The sequence below is a fragment of the Pristiophorus japonicus genome, unplaced genomic scaffold (genome assembly GCF_044704955.1).
Source record: "Pristiophorus japonicus isolate sPriJap1 unplaced genomic scaffold, sPriJap1.hap1 HAP1_SCAFFOLD_130, whole genome shotgun sequence".
Classification (NCBI taxonomy): Eukaryota; Metazoa; Chordata; class Chondrichthyes; family Pristiophoridae; genus Pristiophorus; species Pristiophorus japonicus.
Genome location: NW_027250967.1, coordinates 109998 through 127172, shown reverse-complemented (window position 1 = coordinate 127172; position 17175 = coordinate 109998). Strand labels below are relative to the sequence as shown.

At 48.2% G+C, this 17175-nt stretch overlaps 3 non-coding genes across 3 annotated transcripts; 1 reads left to right on the top strand and 2 right to left on the bottom strand.

Moving 5' to 3' along the window:
* Positions 1-10158: 10158 nt before the first annotated feature.
* Positions 10159-10230, bottom strand: trnaw-cca (transfer RNA tryptophan (anticodon CCA)). Its single transcript has one exon. It is a non-coding gene; the product is annotated as a tRNA-Trp (tRNA).
* Positions 10231-11220: 990 nt separating this feature from the next.
* On the bottom strand, positions 11221-11293 carry trnav-uac (transfer RNA valine (anticodon UAC)). Its single transcript has one exon. It is a non-coding gene; the product is annotated as a tRNA-Val (tRNA).
* A 5529-nt stretch (positions 11294-16822) lies between these two features.
* Positions 16823-16895, top strand: trnak-cuu (transfer RNA lysine (anticodon CUU)). Its single transcript has one exon. It is a non-coding gene; the product is annotated as a tRNA-Lys (tRNA).
* The last annotated feature ends 280 nt before the right edge of the window (positions 16896-17175 follow it).

Here is a 17175-nt window from a genome sequence, read left to right as displayed (position 1 = left end):
CAATACGTCCACATCCACAGTGTGGAGCTACAAGCATTACATGCTTCCAGATATTAAAATCCCAAACAAGGGTGTCAGTCAGTTAAAGCTTCAGATTGATCTGACCGGGATGGAACTTGTTCACCCTCAGTGGTACTTTTCCCAAATAAAGGGTGGGACATTCATTGTGGATGTGTGGAAGCAGTCTGGTCCCGCACACTGCAGACACTTCCATGTCACCACCAACCAGCTCTCCCACAACCGGTGTGATCTACCTTCCAGCCTTCCGGTGCCTTGTCTGTGACGAAGTATTCTGATTGTCCCGAAGCCGGTATCCTTTGTCATCAATCGGGTTTTAAGTTGTTTCGGTAATTTTTACCAGCTGGACAGTCGAGGCACAAATTGTAGAGTGGAACACTTGCGTGGACCCCGGTTTTCGAGTGGTTGATTTTCCTGGTTGGGTCCGTCGGTCGCGGTGGTCCAGTTGATGCCTGTTACCAAGTCAGTTGGTATTGATGTTCCACTGATTGGTTTTTTGAAGTTCTTTTCTCCGATGTCGTGATGTCTCTTCCTGTGTTATCTCGCCGTTTGCTCTCGATCTTGATCTTGTTGTTCCAAAGTAATGGTCAGAAAAATAGGTTGCTCTTGGTACGATAGGCCCCCAGTTATACTCTGAGAGGCTGCTTAATCTTCGTGCCAAATCTAACGTTTCTTTTGTTTAAGTTTGGCTGCCCATTGATTTCAGTGGTCTTCTTTGAATAAGTTTTGGCGGACTAGCTAACTGAGACTTGATTAAATGTTTTAATCTGGTGTTGATAGACTTTGGGATGGTGATACTCCTTATTTATGAACTGATGAACTCTTGTCCATTGTAATAGCACTGCATTGGCTTCGGGAAGTCTGAGCTGAGCCAGATATTTCTATACATGTTGAAAAGGTGTTGGAATATGGATGTGATATTTGGGTACTGTGGGTAGGGTGGATAATGTTTCTTCCGTGGTCGATTGTTTAAATGCTAATGTTTTCTGGGGCCCTGACTATGGATAAAGAGCTCCCCCAGACAAACTGATTAGCTACAATATCCAAACTCTAAATCCCACCCCTCTGTCACTGCAGCTTTTCCCCACAGGCCCAAACATGCCTTTTAAAATCCCAAACTTGGTTAAGAATTGTAGATTTCTTCCATATGCTTTTTAGAATCCCAAACTTTATGTTTAATAGGCCTAAATCGAATTTCCTTTTCAGTGAGTCCAAACACTGGGGGATTCCATGAATTTTAGAATCTACATTGGCAGTCCCTCGGAATCGAGGAAGACTTGCTTCCACTCCTAAAGTGAGTTCTTTGGTGGCTGAATAGTCCAATACTAGAGCCACAGACCCTATCACAGGTGGGACAGGTAGTCGTTGAGGGAAGGGATGGGTGGGACAGGTTTGCCGAATGCTCTTTCTGCTGTCTACACTTGATTTCTGCATGCACTCGGCGTTGAGACTCGAGGTGCTCAGCGCCCTCTCGGATGCACTTTCTACACTTAGGGTGGCCTTGGGTCAGGGACTCCTGGGTGTCAGTGGGGATGTTGCACTTTATCAGGGAGGCTTTGAGTGTTTCCTTGTAGAGTTTCTGCTGCCCACTTTGGCTCGTTTGCCATGAAGGAGTTCCGAGTAGAGTACTTGCTTTGGGAGTCTCGTGTCTGGCATGCGGACTATGTGGCCTGCCCAGCGGAGCTGATCGAGTGTGGTCAGTGCTTCAAAGCTGGGGATGTTAGCCTGAATAAGGCTGTTGAGGTTGGTGCATCTGTCCTCCGAGAGGATTTGTAGGATCTTGCGGAGACATCGTTGGTGATATTTCTTCAGCAACTTGAGGTGTCGACTGTACAAGGTCCATGTCTCTGAGCCTTACAGGAGGGCAGGTATTACTACAGCCCTGTAGACCATGAGCCTGGTGGTAGTTTTGAGGGCCTGGTCTTCAAACACTCTTTTCCTCAGGCGGCCGAAGGCTGCACTGGCGCATGGAGGCCGTGTTGAATCTCGTCGTCGATGCCTGCTCTTGTTGATAGGAGGCTCCCGAGATATGGGAAGTGGTCCATGGTGTCCAGGGCCACGCCGTGGATCTTGATGACTGGGGGGTAGTGCTGTGCGGTGAGGACAGGCTGGTGGAGGACCTTTGTCTTACGGATGTTTAGCGTAAGGCCCATGCTTTCATACGCCTCAGTAAATACGTCGACTATGTCCTTGAATTCAGCCTTTGTATGTGCACAGACGCAGGCCTTGGTGAGGCCTCACCTGGAATATTGTGTACAGTTTTGGTCTCCTAATCTGAGGAAGGACATTCTTGCTATTGAGGGAGTGCAGCGAAGGTTCACCAGACTGATTCCCGGGAGGGCAGGACTGACATGTAAAGAAAGACTGGATCAACTGGACTTTTCTTCACTGGAATTTAGAAGAATGAGAAGGGATCGCAGATAAACATATACAGGTCTGATGGGATTGGACAGGTTAGAGGCAGGAAGTATGTTCCCGATGTTGGGGAAGTCCAGAACCAGGGGTCACAGACTAAGGACAATGGGTAAGCCATTTAGGACCGAGATGAGGAGAAACTTCTTCACTCAGAGAATTCTGAACCTGTGGAATTTTCTACCACAGAAAGTTGTTGAGGCCAATTCGTTAGATATATTCAAAAGGGAGTTAAATGTGACCATTACGGCTAAAGGTATTAAGGGTATGGAGAGAAAGCAGGAAAGGGGTACTGAGGTGAATGATCAGTCATGATCATATTGAATGGTGGTGCAGGCTCGAAGGGCCGAATGGCCTACTCCTGCACCTGTTTTCTTTGTTTTTATATTTCTATGTTTCTATGCAAAGCACAGAAACAAATGGTTGAAGTATCGACTCTGCCTCAGTTAGCATTTCTTTCATTGTGCAAAAGAAGGTGACGGGTTAATTAATGATGCAATCCCGTGAAAGCAACACAAAATTTTAACAAAAAAACATACAGTGACTGGCAGTGATCGCTGCTTCTGACACCCGGTGGGAATGGGCGGGGATTTTAAAGCCCCTTGTATTGTGAAACCTTCATATCGTCAAACATTTCCGATGTGCTGTATCGATCTCGTGGCGCAACGGTAGCGTGTCTGACCCCAGATCACGTCGAGGTCACTGTTCTTCAGGGTAATTCGGGAATTAATATTTTCTTTGCTGTTTGGCAACAACCAGACCCTTGCTCCAAGGTCTGTCTCACTGTTTCCCCGGTGTCAGGCAGAGATACGCCTGCTGCCCTCATTTATTTCATGTGACAGGACACAAAAGTTCAAAATAAACCTGCAGTTGGCCACATATAGCCCTAAATAGTCAGGATGGCCGAGCGGTCCAAGGTTCTGTGTTTAGGTCGCAGTATCGTCTGGAGGTGTGGGTTCACATCACACTTCTGACACTTCCTGTTTTTAATCATTAAGTGAAACTCATTGTTTGACACCACGACCAACGCCTAAAAAGTGGGATTTTGCAGTCCACCTGCTCGCTTAACACTTCCGTCTGACCTGGTGCTGAAAGTGGAGATGTTTCCGCAGTGTAGCGGTTAACACGTTCGCCTCACATGTGAAAGCTCACCAGGCGGGATTATTTTCTGGAGCTTTATCCTCATGCATGCTCAGGGGCGAGTTTGTTCTCCTGTGAAATGTCATAAGATCATAAGCATGTGAGAATTCGGGGCCGGAGTCGGCCATTCGGCCCCTCGAGCCTGGTCCACCATTCAAGAAGATCCTGGCAGTTCCTCGACAGCAAGTTTAAACATCTGGGGCGGAGCTGTAATCAACGACAAAAAGGTGCATTTTGCAGAAGCCCAGCTAACTCAGTCAGTAGATCATGAGATTCTAAATCTCAGGGTCAGAGGTGCGAGCCCACGTTTGGTGATTATTTTTCATCGAATTATATAATCAGAAGTTTACAGCACGGAAGGAGGCCATTTCGGCCCCTCGTGACCGTGCCGGCCAATGACAGGCTCTCCAGCCTAAGCCCACTTTCCAGCTCTCGGTCCATAACCCTGCAGGTAACGGCACTTCAGGTGCACATCCAAGCACTTTTTAAATGTGGGGAGAGTTTCTGCCTCTCCCACCCTTTCAGGCAGTGAGTTCCAGACCCCCACAACCCTCTGCATGAAGAAATTTCCCCTCAAACCCCCCCTACACTTTCTACCAATGACTTAAAATTTATGCCCCATAGTTGTTGACCCCTCTGCTAAGGGAAATGGGCCCATTCTGTCCACTATATCAAGGACCCTCATAATTGTATACACTTCAATGATGCCTCCCCTCAGCCCACTTTGTTCCAAGAAAAACAACCCCAGCCTATCCAATCTGTCCTCATAGCTAAGATTCTCCACTCCCGATAACATCCTTGGAATCTCCTCTGTAAGTCTCCAGTGCAATCACAGTCTTCTTCCTGTAAAGTGGTGACGAGAACTGCACGCAGTACTCCAGCTGTGGCCTAACCAGTGTTTTATATTCAAGCATAATCCACCTGCTCTCTTATTCTAGGCCTTGGCTAAAAAAGGCCAGCATTCTTTTTGTCTTCTTAACCAGCTAATCCAGCTTGCCTGCTACCTTAAGGGATCTGTGGACATGCACTCCCAGGTCGCTTTGTTCCTCTACAATTCTCAATGTCCTACCATTTAATGTTTAATCTCTTTCTATTGTGTCTGTAAGCACTCAAGTAATGACTCCATGAGGCAAGGTATTGTACTTGAACTGTGGTGACCTTAGTCCATTTATTGCAGTTCCTGAGTGAGGGTACAGTATGGTGAGCTCCGTTTTATACCTGGTTACCTGTCGTGTTCCGGTGATCCCGAGGTCTCCACCAGTTGCACCCTCTGGTGGTACAGGCATCGTATATACAGTGTGAAGGTACATCCAGTAGTATTATGTAACTGCACATTGAGTCTACTTGGAGTATACTTATACTAAACAGACACAACATCACTCTCCCCTAAGTCTTGTGCCACTTGCCTTTGCATTGTGTGCTCTGGCCCGAGACTTGAGTGCCCAAAGCCCTTGCACCTTGTCTATGCTTTGGCTTGGTTCTCTCCTTGTGGACCCCCAAGTCCTTATTGCCACGACATTGGGAAATGTTCAGCAGTGGATGATTGGAGGTTGGAGTGGAGGTTGAGTGTCCATGGCTAAAAACATCCATTCCCCCCCCGGCACCCTCCCCCCCCCCCCATACATAGACCATGTGTGTGGCTCAACACCTGCATGTGCAGACCTGTACAGACAGAAAGGGACAGTTCCACTCTTTATACAACGATGATGGTGATACAAATGTAAAAGATGTAACTGATAATTTCAAGTTTGTAAATGTAACTAATCATGATAAGTCAGGCAATTGCGGTCAGAACCAATGTATTGTGAGAGTAAACGAAGTGATGACGTGCGATGCTGGGATTTACAAGCATCCCTGTTACATCCCTGGTTGGGTTCTGCAGTAGTGTAACAAGTACATTTTACAGGTAAGGTACATACGTGGTATCACAGTCTTGCCACTGGGATGTGTAGGTGCAGATGGGTGAGGTCACTTGTTCCAGAGTAACCAGACTTTGTCCAGGTGGACTGATGGTGGCGCTGTGTCCCCTGCCAGCTGGGTGGGCTCAGATCGCTCACCTGGCTGAGTCTCAGAGCCTTTTCCGTTGCCTAGTGATGGGCAGAGCCACAGGAGTGTATGGCCTCCTTGTCCTCCTTTGAGGGCTGCGGTGTCTCCCTGCTGCTCTTCAGCGATAATGGGAGCCTGGTCATCCCAGGTCCTGTTGGGAGGTCAGGAGGGTGATATCCGCTCGCTCCCAGTACTGGCCCTGGTGGCCAGAGAGTTAGAGTCGATCGGGGGCAGGGTACCAGTAGTGGTGCCTTTGCCGTCCGCTGATCACTGGCCCTGCAGCTGGTATGCTCCCTCTGTGTGTGGCCACACTCCCTGGGGTATCACATTGGGCCCGGAGGGGCAGGCTACATGATCGCGGGACTTGGGTGCTGACGGGAGGTTGCCCTTGGTTTTGTCGGCATGCTTGTAAATCCGAGCATCGCACGTCATCACTTCGTTTACTCTCACAATACATTGGTTCTGACCGCAATTGCCTGATTTATCATGATTAGTTACATTTACAAACTTTAAATTATCAGTTACATCTTTTACATTTGTATCACCATCATCGCTGTATAAAGAGTGCAACTGTCCCTTTAATTGTGATGGGTTGCCGGTCTCCTTTAAGAGGGTCTTTCAATCTTTACCCCAATCCGGTTCGCCGCTCGGCATCACGTGTTGCTCCCTTGTGGTCTGGCTGCCGCCATCTTGAATTCAGGCCCTTCACCTCGTGGTTCAGACGCCATCTTCTTTCTCTCCATGAGGTAGGCTGCGGTGATCCTTTTCTCCCCAGGCTCTGCCACGGAAGACAGGAAGTTATCTTCTGCGAGAATTTTCTTCTCTGGAGTCCTGCCACTGGAGCCTGGAAGGTGAGGTCGGATCGTTTGGGCTGGATCATCTCGCCGTTGGGTTGAGCGGTCTGTGTCGTCGCCACACAGTCGAGTTGGGTGGTTGGTTTTTCAGGTGTTGTGCTGGATCCAACTTTGGGGTCATGGAGGATGTCTATCGCTGGAGGTTGGAGCTATTCCCAGCTCCAATTGATCTTTTTCATCCACCTTCTTCCTAATAGCTTTGGACCATCCCCAGCAATGATCCACAAAGGTAACCTGTGCATCTCGCCGCCATGGGACACCTGGACATCCACGCTGCCAATGACTGGGATGTATCGTTTGTGTAGGTCAGCAGTTTCACTTCGATCGGGATCATTTTAGGTCGTTCGATTGGATTGTCCCAGAGTTTCTCAAAAGCTGCCTGATTCATCAGTGACTGGCTCGCCCCTGTGTCCACCTCCATCGTGACTGGAACATAGTTGACTTCAACTTCCATTTTCAACGGGGAACTCTCGGTGGTGCAGGTAAACACTCCGGACACCTCATCGTTGCTGGACTCCGGATGATCAGCCAACTCTTCATCGACTCGGTGAGTATGATTTCTCTTGCATATTCGCTGGAGGTGGCCCTTCATGTTACAGCCTTTGCAAGTATAGTCTTTATAGCGGCACTGGTGGGTCCTGTGATTTCCTCCACAGCGCCAGCGTGGGGTTGGCCGGTTGGCCACATGTGGCGGACTCAGGATTGTGGGACTCGGAGTTCTGTTCTCTCTTCCCTGAGAGAGACTGCGAGCAGCAGCCCTGCCTCAAAAAGGCACCTTTCGGTTCACAGTACTTGCCGGGTTAGAGTCCTGGGGGTGAGACATCCACTTGGAATCGCAGGCTGAGATCATGAACGCCTGGCTCACGTTAATTGCCTTCTGCAGGGTGACCGTGGTGTCCGCAGAGAGCAGCCTGTGGAGAAGGCCCTTGTGACCGATTCCAATAACAAAGATGTCCCTTCGTGCTTCGGTGAGGTGATCGCTAAAATCACATGGTGCAGCCAATCGTCTCAGGTCTGCAGCATATTTTGTGATTTCTTGGCCTTCGGATCCACCGGTGGGGAGAGAACCGGTGTCCGGCTGTGAGGATGCTCTCTATAGGTTTGAGCTGTTCCTGTACCAGCGTTATGAGCTCCACATATGTTATTGTCTTCTCTGGGACGAGCAGGTCCCTGACAAGGCCATAGACGGTGGGCCCACAAATGCTGAGCAGGATAGCTCTGCACTTATCAGCCAGCGAGGTCGGGTCGTCTCCCCCCATGTCATTTGCAATAAAGAAGTGTTCGAGCCTTTCCACAAAGGCCTTCCAATCTTCCCCATCGGCGAATTGTTCAAACGTGCCAAGGTTCGCCATTGTCACATGGAATATCGTATTCTCGTCACCAGTTATTGTGTCTGTAAGCACTCTCGTAATGACTCCACGAGGTAAGGTATTTTACTTGAATTGTGGTGACCTTAGTCCACTTATTGCAGCCCCTGAGTCAGGGTACAGGACTGTGAGCTCCCTTTTATACCTGGTTGCCTGTCGTGTACAGGTGACCCCGAGGTCTCCACCAGTTGCACCCTCTGGTGGTACAAGCATAGTTCATACAGTGTGAAGATACATCCAGTGGTCTTATGTAACTGTACATTGAGTGTACAGGGTGTATACTTATTTTATACATACACAACAAAGATAATCGGTTAATTAATGGTGTTTTCCCGTGAAAGCAGGATAAAATTTAACAATGATTTAATTTCTGCACTTAGAAAGACATGGGTTAATCACGGATACTCAGCATGGATTTGTTCAGGGAAGGTTTTGTCTGACTCACTTGATTGAATTTTTTGAGGAGGTAACCAAGTGGATTGATGAGGGCAGTGCGTATGATGTAGTGTATAAGGATTTTAGCAAAGCTTTCACCAAGTTCCCACATGGAAGACTGGTCACGAAAGTAAAAGCCCATGGGACCAGGGCAATGTGGCAAGTTGGATCCAAAATTGGCTCAGAGGCAGGAAGCAAAGGGTAATGTTTAATGAGTGTTTGGGACTGGAAGGATGGTTCCAGTGGGGTTCCACAGGGCTCAGTGCTAGGTCCCTGGCTTTTAGTGGCAACATCAATGATCTAAACTTAAATATAGGAGGTATGATTAAAACGTTTTCAGGTGATACTAATTTAATCCAGAGAAGTGTGAGGCTGTGCATTTGGGGAGGGCAAACAAGGAAATAAACACACAGTAAATGGTCCAACATTGAGAAGTGTGGAAGAACAAAGGGACCTTGGAGTGTATGTCCACAGATCCCTGAAGGTAGCAGGCCAGTTGGATAAGGTGGTTAAGAAGGCGCACGGAATGCTTGCCTTTATTGGCTGAAGGATGGGATAGAAGAGCAGGTTGGTTATGCCTGAAATGTATAAAACACTGGTTAGGCCACAGCTGGAGTGGGTGTGTCGTTCTGGTCACCGTATTGAAGGAATTATGTGAATGTACGAGAGGGTACAGAGGAGATGAACGAGGATGTTGCCAGGCGTGAAGAATCTTAGCTATGAGGACAGATTGGATCGGCTGTGTTTGTTTTCATTGGAATGGAGGAGGCTGAGGGGAGACAACATTGAGATGTATAAAATTATGAGGGGCCGAGATATAGTGGATAGCAGAGGGGTCAACAATCAGGGGGCATATATTTAAAGCAATTGGTAGAAGGTTTAAAGAGGATTTGAAGGTAAAATTTTTCATGCAGAGGTTTGTGGGGGTCAGGAACTCGCTGCCTGAAAGAATGGCGGAGGTAGATACCACATGTAAAAAGTATTTGGATGTGCACCTGAAGTGCCGTAACCTGCAGGGTTATGGACGCAGAGCTGGAAAGTGGGATGAAGCTGGATCGCCTCTTGTTGGCCGGGGTGGAAGTGATGGGCCGAAATGGCCTCCTTATGCTGCATACTTCTATCATACAAGAATTCTGTGAAAAATGTAAATGTCCAATGTGGGTGTCGAAACCACGACCCTGAGATTAAAAGTCTTATGTTTCACTGACTGAGCTCGCCAGCCTTCTGCCAAACATACCGTTCTCTCACTGATTGCAGACAGGCGCCTGTTGGCTCCGCCCCAGATGTTTCAACTTGCTGTTGAGGAACTGCCAGGATCTTCTTGAATGGTGGACCAGACTCGAGGGGCCGAATGGCCAATTCCGGCCCCTAATTTTTACATGCTTATCATCTTATGAACTGTTCACAAAAGAACAAACTCGCCTCTGAGCATGCATGAGGAGAAAGCTACAGAAAATATTCCCGTCTGGTGAGCTTTCGCGTGTGAGGCGAACGTGTTAACCGCAACACTGCGGAAACATCTCCACTTTCAGCACCAGGTCAGACGGAGATGTTAAGCGAGCAGGTGAGCTGCTGAATCCCAGTTTTAAGGAGTTGGTCGTGGTGTCAAACAATGAGTTTCGCTTAATGATTAAAAATAATAAATGTCAGAAGTTGGATTCAAACCCACACCTCCAGAGAAAACTGCGATCTAATCACAGCACCTGAGAGAGCGGTGTGTGTGGCCACCTGCAAGTTGATTTTGAACTTGTGTGTCCTGTCACATGAATTAAATGAGGGCAGCAGGCGTATCTCTGCCTGACACCGGGGAAACAGTGAGACAGACCTTGGAGCAAGGGTCTGGTTATTGCCAAACAGCAAAGAAATTATTAACCCTGAAAGAACAGTGACCCCGACGTGATTTGAACACGCAACTTTCTGATCTGGAGTCAGACACGCTAACATTGCGCCACGAGGCCTACACAATGTGTTTGAGATGTTCCTCTATATGAAGCTTTCACAATACAAGGGGCTTTAAAATCCCCGCCCATTCCCACCAGGTGTCAAAGCAGCGCTCACCTGCCAGTCACCATATGTTTTTTTCTTGAACTTTTATGTTGCGTTCATGGAAAAGCATCATTAATTAACCCGTCACCTTCTTTTGCACAATGAAAGAAATGCTAACTGAGAGACAGTCGTTACTTCAATCATTTGTCCTGTGCTTTGCGGAGCGGGCAGGGAAGTGGACCTGAATCCATGATCACATCGGCCATGATCGTATTAAATGTCGGAGCAGGCTCGAGGGGCGTATGACCGACTCCTGCTCCGATTTCTTTTGTTCTTATGTTCTTCAGCATGTTAACCCATTTTACACACTGTATTGCCGATGTCACCAGGAATCTGGGGCAACTTTTGTCAAATTTAACAGCACTGGTTATTCCTTCCGTGCAGAGAAAATAGAATCAGTGGTGAAGATAAAATCCCATGGTGATCATTTTCAGATTCAACGCAGTCGGATTTCAAATTAAGTGAAAGAATTTTACAGTTAAAAGATTTGGAAGTTTTACTTTTATTTCTATTTTTAATTAAAATTTGTGGCATCTGACTCCCGTTCATGCCACTGCTGAATAAGAAAGGAGGGTTTGACGTTGACCAGACTGCAATGCCCCTGATATTTGTGAGCTCATCCTTTATATTCAGTGGTTTCTCGCCCTTTGATGGACTGCAGTGTGGCGGATATCACGTTGGCCTCACACGCGAAAGGTCCCCGGTGGATCCGTTTTCTCTCACTGAAAGTTATCTATTTATTGGTTAAATAAAGAGCAATTCAGGAATAAGGAAGCCTTTTTACCAGGAGAATAAATAGCAAATAAAAACAGCAAATGCTGGAAATCTCAGCAGGTCAGGCAGAATTTTCCAGGAGACAAAACTCTCCTGCGATTGTTCCCTTATAGCAAGTTTAAACATAATGTTTCTGCCTGGGATCGAACCAGGGACCTTTTGCGTGTAAAGCATACATGATAACCACTACACTACAGAAACCTCTGGCACAACAGCCCCAACAGAGGGGAGCTGACCAGTGAGCTCCCTCTGTGCTGATCGGGAATGTGTTGGCTCACCTGAAACAACTTCTGTCCCACACAGAAAGCTCTCAATCCTTCTCCTCCGCTGCCCTTTACAGAAATGTCACGGATTACCCAGCCACCGTGTTCACTTCCACATCCTCACAGTGGGGCCACAGAGGCTCCGACCGTCTCCCCGCGATCAGCGAACTCGCCCAGTTTACTAAATTAAACCCCGAACACGTGCCCGGCAAAGGGCAGGGGAAGCCAGATAGTCTGTAAGCTCGGTCTATCACAGAAAGTATTGGTATTCATGGTGATTACAGCAATTATTAATCGTCTCACAGACCTCAATTATTTTTATGCGATAAATTGATCGAGAATTGAAACCAGTTTAGTGCGCCGGATCTTAACCCCTCGACCACCAGGGAACGGTTATGATACATGTAGATATATTTATCTATGTTTATATATGAACCTGAATATCAACGGCTAACTAGCGAGACCTCATGGTGCAACGGAAGTGCGTCTAACTTTGAGTGAGAGAAATTGTTCCACAGTGATACCCATTTCATCCTTTCTTCCCTTTTAAACACGAGAAACTGAGATAGGGGGAATAAATGGAGAAATAAAGGCCCAGGGATACAGACAAGAGGAAGAGAGAAGGGGAAAGATACAGTCCCCACCCAGAACTAATGCAGAAACCCCTCTGCTGCGCTCGGTGTGGCCACCCACAGCCTGGATACACTAACGGGAGAACACCAGCGGCAGGCCGGGACCATAAAAGGAACAGCGAGCGGCCCTGGGAGCAGCTTGGAGGTCCCGGGAGACGACTCCAGGGAGCAGCGCAAACTGGTGCAGGAGGGCGGCGGCAGCGAAGAGTGACGTCATCAATGTCCAGGTCAGTGATTGGAGTGTGGGCAGATACAGCAGGAGCGGCGAGATCGGGGCGAAGGAGCGGTGAGAGACTGCAGAGGGATGTGATCAGGGCCCAGGGGAGCCATGAGTTCGGGGCCAGGGGCCCAGGATGAGCACGGGCCAGCCCACACGGCGATATGTATGTGCACTAGGTCCGTGCAACAGAGCTGGTCGCCTGTCGTCTTGGATAACTCTTGCCACTGGACCAAGATCTCGCTCTGTCAAGCCCGTGTGATGGCTGGGGTGCAACGGCCATCACACGTTAAAAAAATCCACGCACAGGCATCTTCCACCCTTCGGGATGTAATTCGGGTCCTTCATTGAAAAACCTGTGAACTCATCCATTTTCGGCGTGGAAGCAAGTCATCCTCGTTTCGAGGGACCGCCTATGATGATGATGATGATGGATACATTAACGTCCCAACAGCTCATTGACTGCAGGAGTGGGACCGTGCGGCACTTCAGAAGACATGTCGAAAAGGCAAAGTCACTGATTCCGTCTCATGTGCTCCTCCGATCAAGAATCGCAACACACACTAAAAATGCTTCAATAATTGTTACATATTATCTCCACATTTGCTAAGCAGGTAGTTTGTTGGTCTCGGGGTATGATTCTTGCTTCGTGGTTGTTGCTTCAAATCCCACACCAGCCTTAAGTTTGCATTGAAACTCTGCAAAGAAGGACTTGCATGTCTGTCAGGAATGCATGATGCCCCAAAGTGCTTTACAACTGTTGAGTTGCTTTTGAAATGTTGTCATGTGAGGAAAGATGTTCCCAAATCACCTCAATTCTTTGCAAACGAGTTCACAGAATCAAAGAAGTTTACAGCACGGAAGGAGTCCATTTCGGCCCATCGTGTCCAGGCCGGCCAACTCGAGGCTATCCAGCCTAATCCCACTTTCCAGCTCAAGGTCCATAACCTGCAGGTTGTGACATTTCAGGTGCACATCCAAGCACTTTTTAAATGTGGTGAGGGTTTCTGCCTCAACCACCCTTTCAGGCATTGAGTTCCAGACCCCGACAACCCTCTGGGTGAAGAAATTTCCCCTCTAAACTTTCTACCAATTACTTTAAATTTATGCCTCCTTGTTGTTGACCCCCGCTGCTGAGGGAAATAGACCCTTTGAATCCACTATATCTGGGCCCCTCACAATTTTATACACCTCAATGTGGTCTCCCCTCAGGCTCTGTTCCATGGAAAACAAATCCAGCCGATCTAATCTTTCCTCATGGCTAAGATTCTCCACTCCCGGCAACAGACTCGTAAATCTCCTCTGCACCATCTTCAGTGCAATCATGTCCTTCCTGTAATATGGCTACCAGAACTGCACGCAGTGCTCCAGCTGTGACCTAACCTGCCCCACCGACCCCATCTCTTGTATTCTATGCCTCGGCTAATAAAGGCAAGCATTCCATATTCCTTCTTAACCACCTTAGCTACCTGGCCTGCTACTTTCAGGGATCTGTGGACATGCACTCGCTGGATTCTGGGGAGGACCCAGAAGATTGGAAAACTGCAAATGCAATGCCCCTATTTAAAAAAGAAGGCAGACAAAAAGCAGGAAACTATGGACCAGTTAGCCTAACATCTGTGTATGGGCAAATGTTGGAATCCATTATTAAAGAAGCAGTAGCAGGACATAGAAACATCGAAACATAGAAAATAGGTGCAGGAGTAGGCCATTCGGCCCTTCGAGCCGCACCACCATTCAATAAGATCATGGATGATCATTCAGCTCAGTACCCCTTTCCTGCTTTCTCTCCATACCCCTTGATCCCTTTAGCTATAAGGGCCACATCTAACTCCCTCTTGAATAGATCTAACAAACTGGCATCAGCAGAGAATTCCACAGGTTAACAACTCTCTGAGTGAAGAAGTTTCTCCTCATCTCAGTCCTAAATGGCTTACCCCTTATCCCTTAGACTTTATCCCCTGGTTCTGGACTTCCCCAACATCGGGATCTGTCCAGTCCCGTCAGAATTTTATATGTTTCCATGAGATGCCCTCTCATTCGTCCAAACTCCAGTGATCTCTCGATCCCTTGATTCCCTGAGACTCAAAAATCTATCTAACGCAGCCTTGAATATATTCAGAGACTCAGCATCCACAGGCCTGTGGGGCAGAGAATTCCAAAGATTCATAACTCTCTGAGTGAAGAAATTCCTCCTTATCTCTGTCTTAAATGGCCGACCCCTTAACATGAGAATGTACCCCCTGGTTCTAGACACTCCAGCCTGGGGGGAAACAACCTCTCAGCATCTACCCTGTCAATCCCCTTCAGAATATTGTGTGTTTCAATGAGATCACCTCTCATTCTTCTAAACTCCGGAGAGTATCGGCCCATTCTACACAATCTCTCAACTTAAGACAGTCCTCTCATCCCAGGAATCAATCTGGTGAACCTCCGTTGTACCACCTCCCAGGCAAGTATATCCTTCCTTAAATAAGGAGACCAAAACTGTGCGCAGTACTCCAGGTGTGCTCTCACCAGGGCCCTGTACAATTGTAGCAAGACTTCCTTACTCTTGTACTATGGGCTATATATTAGGTACTATGGGGCGAGTGCCCTGTTTTTTTGCTGTTTCGATGGTTGTATAAAAAGTTATTAAAAATTGACAGTTGCTCGGCAAACATATTTGTATTTCCTTCAGTGTAGTCGTTACTCTTCAAGGGCTAGATTTTCCCCAAGCAGTTTTGTCGGCGCACTGACCTCAAGCGCACGACTTTATGCGCTGGAAACGGCTCGGGGAAAAACTCGCCCCCTCCTGGCCGCTGTGTACAGTCCCCGGAGTCCTGGCGTGGTGTCGATGGTGAAGTGGGGGGCGGAGCCAAATACCTGCGCCGAAAACACTGCCGACACCTTCGCGCATGGGCAGTAGGGAGAGAAAACTTGGCACTCTGCCATTTTTAAACCCAATGAAAAGCACAGCAGCTTCTCAGCTTCTCCGGTCGCTCGGCGGGCTCTCCCCCCGTCCCTCCCCGATAAAAGGCACAGCTCCAGCAGCTGCAACTTCTCCGGTCCACAAGCTCACACTTCTCCGGTGTGTCTTCCCTCCCCTATCCCAGGGATATAGGGCCCGAGTTTCCACAAGAAAAAAAACGGGCGCCCCTCCGAGCTGGGCATTGCATCATGAGGGCCTACAGTGCAGAGTGCCCATGTTTGTATACATGAAGGTTCCTGAAACACAGTTTCATTTACCCTGCATTGGTGCAATGAAAGGGCTTTAAAATCCCCGGCCACTCCCAGCGTGGGTCAGACAGCATCAGAAGCAGTGCCCACCTGTCACTCACCCTCTCACGCCCGCTTTCATCACCTGCTGCCCGCGGACTGCAGCAAATCCAGTTCATCATCATAGGCAGTCCCTCGAAGCGAGGATGACTTGCTTCCTCGCCAAAAAAGGATGAGTTCACAGGTGTTTCAATGATGGACCTAATATTCCAGGTCCCGAACTGCATGTTGAAGGGTGGAAGATACCTGTGCGTGGATTTTTTTAACGTGTGGTGGCCGTTGCACACCAGCCATCACACGGGCTTGACAGAGGGAGGTCTTGGTCCAGTGGCAAGGGTTATCGAAGACGACTGGAGACCAGCTCTGCTGCACGGACTCAGTGCCCACACATATCGCAGTGTGGGTTGGCCCGTGCTGCCCCTGGGCCCCTGGCCCTGAACTCACACCGGCCCTGGACCCCGATCAGATTCCTCCACAGTCTCTCGCAGCTCCTGCTGTACCTGCCCATGCTCCAATCACCGACCTGGACTTTGATGACATCACTCTTCGCTGCCGTCGCCCTCCTGCACCAGCTCGCGCTGTACCTTGCCGTGGTACACCACCACGCTGCTCCCAGGCCGCCGCTCACCGCTCCTTTTATGGCCCCGACCTGCCGCTGGTGTTCTCACGCAGGTCGGGACCTCCACGCTGCCCCCAGCAAATCCAGTTACACATCGTGTCACCGCACAATTCTCAGCTGTGATTGTAAGCTGACTATATTTAAAGCTATCGCAGAGGCTGCAAGCAGTGTTCCCTGGTAGTCTCGTGGTTAGGATATGGTGCTTTCACTGCCGTGGTCTGGGTTTGATTCCTGGTCAGGGAAAGCATTTTTACAGAGCAAGCTGACAAATATAATTCAAGTCTGTGAGATACTGAATAATTGTTTTAATCATCATTAATCCACCCACATGTGTTGTACACTGAAGGAAATCAAAATATGTTTGCCGAGTGACTGTCAAATTTTAATAACTTTTTATACAACCGTAGAATCAGCAGAGAAACAGGATATTCGGCCCATATTACCTAATATATAGCCCATAGTGCAAGAGTAAAGAAGTCTTGCTCCAATTGTACAGGGCCCTGGTGAGACCACACCTGGGGTACTGCGCACAGTTTTGGTCTCCTTATCTGAGGAAGGATACACTTGCCTGGGAGGTGGTACAACGGAGTTCACCAGATTGATTCCTGGGATGAGAGGACTGTCCTATGGTGAGAGATTGTGTAGAATATGCCGATACTCTCTGGAGTTTCGAATAATGAGAGGTGATCTCATTGAAACAGACAATATTCTGAAGGGGATTGACAGAATAAATGTTGGGAAGCCCGGCTAGCTCAGTTGGGACAGCATGCGATTCTTAATCTCAGGGTCGTGGGTTCAAGCCCCATGTTGGGTGTTTACTTTTCATTAATTTTTTATGTTGCTTTCGTGGGTAAATATCATTAATGAACACATGATCTTCTTTTGCACAATGATAAAAATGCAAACTGAGGGAGAGTTGATAATTTAATCAAATGATGAGAGCAGTGCCTCAGACCGCTCGGCCGTCCTTACTGTTGGATGCTCCAGTTACAAGTTATTACTCTGGAAAGTTTCAGACCGGGCGCTTGTTCAGGGCTGCTGGAAGGCCCAGTAACCGGGATAACCTCTCCCCCGGGGTTTTCCTGAGCCTGTGC